This window comes from Canis lupus, chromosome 18, assembly GCF_003254725.2.
Source record: "Canis lupus dingo isolate Sandy chromosome 18, ASM325472v2, whole genome shotgun sequence".
Taxonomy (NCBI): domain Eukaryota; kingdom Metazoa; phylum Chordata; class Mammalia; order Carnivora; family Canidae; genus Canis; species Canis lupus.
Window position 1 is genome coordinate 5567027 of NC_064260.1, and position 7978 is coordinate 5575004.

The 7978-nt window shown below is 37.1% G+C and overlaps 1 long non-coding RNA gene across 1 annotated transcript; it reads left to right on the forward strand.

Moving 5' to 3' along the window:
• Positions 1 to 11: 11 nt before the first annotated feature.
• On the forward strand, positions 12 to 7364 carry LOC112661488 (uncharacterized). Its single transcript, XR_003137740.3, has 2 exons — positions 12 to 1092; positions 7038 to 7364. It is a non-coding gene; the product is annotated as an uncharacterized LOC112661488 (long non-coding RNA).
• Positions 7365 to 7978: the final 614 nt, after the last annotated feature.

Genomic DNA, 7978 nt, shown 5'->3' on the forward strand with positions numbered 1-7978 from the left:
GCGGCCTGCGGTGCGCGATGACGTGCGCGCCCCGCGGTTTGGCCCTCCTGGGCGGCTGCGTGGGGCGGCTAACGCGTCCTTCCCGGGCAGCGTCCCCGGAGCCCTGACGTCACCGCGTTCGCGGCCCGAGCCCCGCGGCCTTGCGCGGCACGTGCTCCGCAGACGCGAGCGAGGCCGGTGGAGGCGGGGTGGCTGCGTTGGACGGGACGGGTCCCGACTCAGTTGTTGGTCCCGGTCGCGCGTCGCCTGCCTGCCCGCACGGTTTATATGCGTTCGATTTATTGATCGAAGTGAAGCTCGCAAGCAGCATGACCACGTGACGGCCGACCTACCCCAAAGTCTCCAGCCCCCCAGCCCCGCCGCCCTTTGGGATCAGTCTTGGGACGACGTCCGGAATGGGGTCCACCCCTAGGTCTCCTCTGCGTCTGGTTTGCAGACGTGCTTATAACGGGTACATGTTACCTGTTTTGCTGAAAATACTATGAACTCAGGCCGTGATCTCTTGGGTTGTGGGACGTAGCCCTGGTCTGGCTCCCTGCTCGGTGGGGAGTCTGCTTGAGATTTTCTCCCCACCTCCCAACCCCCTTTTTTTTAAATCAATCAATAAATATTAATTTGAGGAAAAAAAAAACTCAACTAGGAGATTTTAGGAGTTTCTACAAATGAGGATTCTTGCACCTCTCTGACCTCAATTTCTACACCTGAGGATTCTTGCACCTCTCTGACCTCTCTGACCTCAAGACCCTGTCTGCTGCTCCCGAGTTATTATATTTCTTTCTCAGGCATCCAGGTGCCATTACCCTGCTCCATGGTTAGGATAAGAGCAGAAATAGCAAGCACAGGCTTTGAAAACGGTTTTTTACTCTGCTTCACTTGGCACACGTCTTGTGGTCAAATGTCATGAAACAAGTATTTACAGGCTCCAGTATTTTGCTTTGACGTGAGACTAAAACCATAACCATGCATCTTCATATTTGGAAAGCCTAGGATCTTGCCTACAAAGAAAGTGCTGCTCGTCATGCTAACATGCGTGTAACAGACCCCTGAGCATCCTCGAGGACCACATTGAACCAACATGTCTTTGGTATTTAGGTGAGTATATATTTGTATAACCACACGCAAGTGATGAGAATTTCTCCTTGAATTCAGAACTTCTGGACGTTGATTTTGGAAGTGACAAATATATACAGTGGCCATAGAGCCATGGAAGTGGTAAATGGAACTTGACAATTGCAGTATTCTTTATATTTCTCATGAAGTAGTATAGTAGTACTAAGACTATGTAATAATGAAACCACTAAAAATAGATAATTGCAAAGTGATAGAGCTGAAAAGCCAATCATGCATTAGACTGGCATTCAAGGAAATGATGCATTTCACCCAAAAGGAAGCAGGAAAGGAGGAACAAAGAAAAACAAAAAAGCAATCAAGTAAAAAACAAACAAACAAACAAAAACCCCACCCAAATAATAAAACAGGAGAACTAAATATAATAATATTTATATTTGTAATACATCTAAATGTAATTTGTATGTTTAAAAATTCCCCTTAAAAAAACAAGTCAAAAAAAAAAAAAAAAACAAGTCAAAGTGGATTTAGAACCCAAAGATTTGGCTATATGCTAATGGCATGGGTGTACTCTAAATATAAAGACATAGGTTGCAAGTAAATAGATGGAGATGGAAACTATGAGAAGACAGGGTCAGAATTTGGTGCCAGGGTTTGTTGAAAGGAAATCATATTAGATCATGTAGATTTTAACAAAGGGCATTACTGGAGATAAAAAGAAGCATTTCATAAGATAAAAGGCCAATTCATCAGAAACTTAGTCATAAATATGTGTGTTCTTAGTAACTGAGCTTCAAATGACATGAAACAAAAATTGACAAAAGGACATATCTACAAATAGGAGATTTTAACAATTTCTTTCAGCACTTAATAGAATTAAAAAAGAAAAATCAGTAAAGAAATTGAAGATCTGAACATTACCAACCACCTTGACCTAGTTAATTTATAAATGGAGCAGTACCCCTTAAAACTGCGTGTACATTCTCTTCAAGTGCATATGGCACTCCACCAAGATAGAACATACTGGGTCTTAAAACAAGTCTTAAATATAAAAAAAAAAAAAATTCAAATCATTCATTCTCTTCTCTGACCACTACAGAATTAAAACTGTAACAACCAGATAAATCCAAATGTTGGGAAATTAAATAACATTCTTCTAAATAAATCATGGGTCAATGAAGAAATCACAAGGGAAATTTGAGCATAACTTGAACTGAATGATAATGAGAATGTAGTATATCAAATCTCAAGATACTACCTACCACTCAACCACAAGAATGGTTAAAAAGGTTAATGACATCAAATTTGGGCATAAATAGAGATCAATCAGACTCTTATTGTAGGTAGGAGTATAAAATGATGCAATCCTTTTGGAAAAGACTTGGTAGTTTGTTATAAAACTAAGCAGACACCACCCTATTAACCTCATAATTCCAAATTTAAGTATTTTCTGAAGATACATGAAAATATATTCATGTAGGGACGCCTGGGTGGCTCAGCAGTTGAGCATCTGCCTTTGGCTCAGGGCCTGATCCGAGATTCCCAGGATCGAGTCCCACATCGGGTTCCTTACATGGAATCTGCTTCTCCTCCCTCTGCCTATGTCTCTGCCTCTCTCTCTCTCTCATGAACAAATAAATAAGATATTAAAAAAAAGAAAGAAAATATATTCACCTAAAAACATACAAGAATAAAGCAGGTTTATTTTTAGTAGTCAAAAAAATGAAAGTGATTCAGGGACCCATCAAAAGAAAAATAGATAGGATGATGTGTACGCATGTTGAATTACTATACTGTAAACCCGAAACTAATCTAACACTGTAAGTTAACTAGACTTAAAAGGAAAATGAGGATGGTTAAACAAAAAGTATATTTCTACAATTAAATACTACTACTCAAGAGAGAAAAGATAGGTATATGCAACAATACTGATGAACAACAAAAACATGGCTAGTGAAAGACATCTCTGAGAAAGAGTGCATACTTTACAATTCTGTGTTTAAGAAGTTCTAGGCAAGGTAAAATTAATGTATGGTGAAAACAGTGTTTGGAAGTAGGGGTTGAGAAGGATAAGGAAATTCAGGTGAAAAATTACAACTGGACAAGGGTTAGGGTTACACAACGTCTTAGTTGAGCCTGCATAACAAAATACCATAGACTGGATGGCTTAAACCATAAACATTTATTTCTCACAGTTCTGGAGGATAGAAGTCCCGGATCAGGGTGCCAGCATGGTCAGGTTCCTGGGAAAGGGCCTCTTTCTTCCTTAGAGACGTTTGTCCTCTCTTTGTGCTAGTCCTTCCCCTTACGTGGGTACTAATGCCATCATTGAGCATCACCCTCATTACCTAATTACTTCCCAAAGGCCCCACCTCCATCACAGTAGTATTTCAACAAGTGAATGTGTTTGGGGAAATCAAACATTCAGCCCGTTGTACAAGTGTGTGCATTTCTCACAGCTCATCAAATAGTACTTTTAGGGTCTCTGCATTTTACTTTATATAAAATTTGCCTCAAAAACTAAAGCACTATAAACAAATACTGAACCCTATTTAAAAAGGAGTGAAGAATATAATTATCTGCAATTTAATTAGTTAAAAAGGTGGATTCATGGTTTGATAGAGGATAGGTAAGTGATAAAGCAAATACAGCCAAGTGTTAATTGTAGACTCTTGTGGTCACTGAACAATTTTTATGTATGAAATTTTTGTAATATGGGGAAAAATATATACACAGATCACTAAATCAAGTTTTTAAAACTTTGTTCTGACAAATAGTGATGAATATAAATTGAAAGTATATGCACTAAAAAATTTAAATTGTCCCTTAATTTAAAAATTTCAGTGAAATATTAATGGTGTCATTTGAGATAAGCTGAATTAATGCTCCATTTAGATTCCCAAATCTCTGCCTGAAGGAAGAAAAAGTTAAAAGCCCCGTGTAGATAGAGAATTTTTTAAAACATCACGTTGAAGTAATAAAGCTTCTGGTTGGGTTAATGAATATTTTACCCAGAGTTTTAGTCTTTTGTTCCTTAAAGTAGGAAAATAGAATCTTTAATTGCAAGTGAGATATATGATATTTTTTACATTTATTTTACTCCCAAGCAAGATCTCTTTGCTTGTTTGAAGAAGAGTAAAGAAATTACATCTTACATCTTTCTTTTATGGGCTTTCAAAATGGGCATCGCAAACATATCACTAGAGTTCTCATTGCAGGAACTTAAGAAGTTCTATTTTTTGTTACAAAATAATATTGAATCACATAATGTGATATATATATATGTATGTATGTATTATATATGCCTATATTTAAGAAAAGGCTAAGATAGATTTACCAATGTTTAAATTTTATTACCATTCTTACTAGTTAACACTTTCAAACCTTAAAGTTATTTTTTTTTCCTTAAGGTAATAAGACATTTCATAAAGGGATAGCTAAACTCTACTGTATCCTGGGATTTAGGGATTTTCCCACCTTAGAGCCATTCCCTCAGAAGCTATGGTTCAATATAGAAGTGGTGGGAACAAACCCCTGCTGGTTTGGCCCCACAAACAGAAACAAATGCTAGTGACAAAGCTCACCATTTTGATGCTGATGTCACAACAGCTATCCTTGACTTGTCAGCTCTGATGTTCCCTTATGTCTTCCCTTGCTTCAACTAGGCTTATGTATTTTCATTCTCTCATCTGTTAATTCCTCTGTAACATCCTGCCCCTCCTTATTCTCCCAACTTTCTATTTCCTTTTTTCTAGATTTCCTTCGAATCCGTCTTCTTGGGAATTTATATTTTATCTCCCCTCTAAGACAAATACTAGTTTTATGAGATAGGCACCGCACAACAAAAAGGTGAGGAGCAGGGAAGATCTGTGAAGAGCCCCAAGGACCCCATAGCATCTTTTTGTGGTGTATTACCTCATCTAAGTATCAAAAACTGGGAAGAGCTACCTTTTTTTTAAAAGGGAGAAGCTGATTCTCAGTATTATAGACTTATACTTGGAGTAATACAAAATCATGAAAGTGGTAGTAGAGCTCCAGAAAAAAATTAAAGATTAGACATAGACACAAAGAGTCTTTGGGGCAAGACTAGTTTAGAGTTAAATATGATCCAGTCAAATACAGTTTTTAAAATACTTTAAAGAAGTTATTTGTCTTAATTCCCCCATAAACACGATAACTAGAATAGGGCAATGAAAATGACTTGACAGATTTAGATGGCATACACTTAATTACCTGTGACCCTGCATTGTCAGTTCTAATAAACAATTTCTGTTAGTTCTCTACAGCATTTGACATCCTTAACTACTTCCTCTTGAAACTCTGCTACCTTTATTTTACTTTAGGATAATTAAAACAAAAACAAAAGAGCACTTTCTTGACCATTTCTGAGTCTTCTTCAGAGATGGTTTCCTGCGCTGGTCCTGTATGGTCAAGGTAACTGCTCTAACACACAAGCACACCATCTGGTTTAACACCATGTTTATTCTTGCCCAGACCCAGTCTCAGGTGGACTTGATATAGGGAGGTGGTCTACTTTCCAGTCATTTAGCATCTCAGGCTCCTTAAATCGTGCAGTGCTGCCAATTTCCAGGGCCTTGGAGTCTTCGGGTGCCTCCTTTGCATCCAACCAGAAGATAAAGGAAGAAAACGAATGTGGAGGCTTGAGTGAGACCTGAGAGGCCTAAAAACAGCATCCATCACTTTAATCTAAATCTCATTGACCAGAACCAACCAATATGGCTTCACTGATCTGAAGAAGTCATAGGAAACACAGTTTCATTGTGTGCCAGGGGAGGAAGGAGACATTAGTATAATCGAATAACCAACCAGTCTTTAGCATTTTCTCAGATATGTATGTTCCTAAGTGTTGCATTCTCAAAATGTTCTTGCATTTTAGATTTTTCAGTTGATTCTTGGGGTTTTGATTACTATGAGAAGATTGTTGACAAGTCTATATATCTCTGATCAAGATCCTTTTAAAAATTTAATTAATTTTTAAAAAATAATCTCTACACCCAATATGCCACTTGAACTCACAACCCTGAGATCCAAAAGTTACATGCTTCACCAGCTGAACCAGCTGAACACCCCAGTCTTGTTAAATGAAAATAAAAAACAGAGTAGAGAAACATGCCTACAGTATGTTACAACTTATCTAAGAAATTTTAACAATGTCTCCACATATATTTAATGTTTCCCTGAAGATTTTTAAAATATATTTAATTAGAGAGGGAGAGTGTGGGCACACATGAGGAAGTGGGAGAGATGTACAGAGCCTGCTGTGGGGCTCGATCCCACCACCCAAGAGATCATGACATAAGCTGAAACCAAGAGTCAGATGCCCAACTGACTGAGCCATCCAGAGGCCCCTATATTTAATTTTTTAATGAAAATATAAACTTTTAGAATTATATGATTACCTGTAGTGTGGAGAGATTAAGAGTAGAAGTGAAACCTATCTGAGTATACCTCATTTGGCAGATTTGATTTTGGAACTGAAAATTTTTATGATTACTTTTAAAGACAATCTTTTAAAAGTAAACTTTTGAAATATACAGCAACTGTTCAAAATGATTTTGAAACAGTAATCTGTGTGATATAAGGATAAAATGAAAAGCATAATCTTAAGGAGTTTTTAGTAATATTTTTGGTAGGATTGTTGGTATTGTTATTGAGACTTATTTGTGTATTTTCGGATAAAGCAATTCAGTAACTATGTTGGTGTCATTGAAAACTAGAATTTTCAGAGTTGCTGAAAGGAAAAACAGATAAAAGACTGGCATGGTTAAATTAAAGCCCTGTCATTTTTAGTTTGAATTGGAAATACCATGAATTTATGGAGTATTTTATCTGAAAACAAATAAGCAAGATTCCCTGGTCTGTGCTCTAAAAAGGCCTAGAAACAATGTTCAATCTAGTAGTAATGAATTTCTAGCCCCAGATTATGGTCTCTGTATATTGTTTTCTAGGAAAAGAAACCAGTGCTCCGTGGAAAAATGGAGGATTCAAGGCTGAGGCAGGAAATCTATAAGAAGAGTCTGGACTATTATTATCCAAGAAGGCTGCTAGAGTTCTGTCAGAAGGACTCAGGAGCTTACCTGAAGAGCTTCCTGCTAGCCAAAGATGGGACACTTTGAACCTCAGTAAGGATGATAAATACAGTGTGTTAAAACACATTGAATATGTTTAAATCCATGTGTTTATAATTATACCTAAAAACTTTTCAGTCACCTTTGGAGAATATAAATGAAGCATGTAATTACTTTGAAAGTAGGCAAATAAAGGGTAAGAATCAAGCATTCTAATTTTCCTGTAACATCTGACCAAAAATATCGATAACACGAAACTTCTTTTTATGAAATTGTTGCAAGTACTAAACAAGAGCAACAAAATGATATAGTTAGAATATTACATGTTGTACTGACAATAGGTTAATGGACCTAGCTATGAATCAGGGTAACATATATTTCCTAAATATTTTAGGGTTGGAGGCCATAAAGTCTCTGTTGTAATGTAAAAGTTGCTATATGAAATTTATAAAAGAATGGATGTGACTGTGTTCCAATAAAACATTGTTTTTAGTAATAGATAGAAGATCAGATGGTCTGCAGGCCATAGTTTTCCAACCCACAATCTAGGTAGTATTTATCAATGCCTAATAACATCACAAAAGAGAAGATCAGATGTGTACCTCTGATGTAAGGACAGCATAACATCACCTGTGAGGGAGCTTTGACAAAAAATAAGAATAATTAAACCTACTCTCTCATCAAAACAGTAGATGTAATCAATTTATAGAAAGTATAGGGACTGCAGAACATGTTAGACATCACCACCAGTATGTAGTCAGGAAAAAAAAAATGTACACTGGGGGAAACTACAGGACAGATGGCTTAGTTTTCTAAAAATA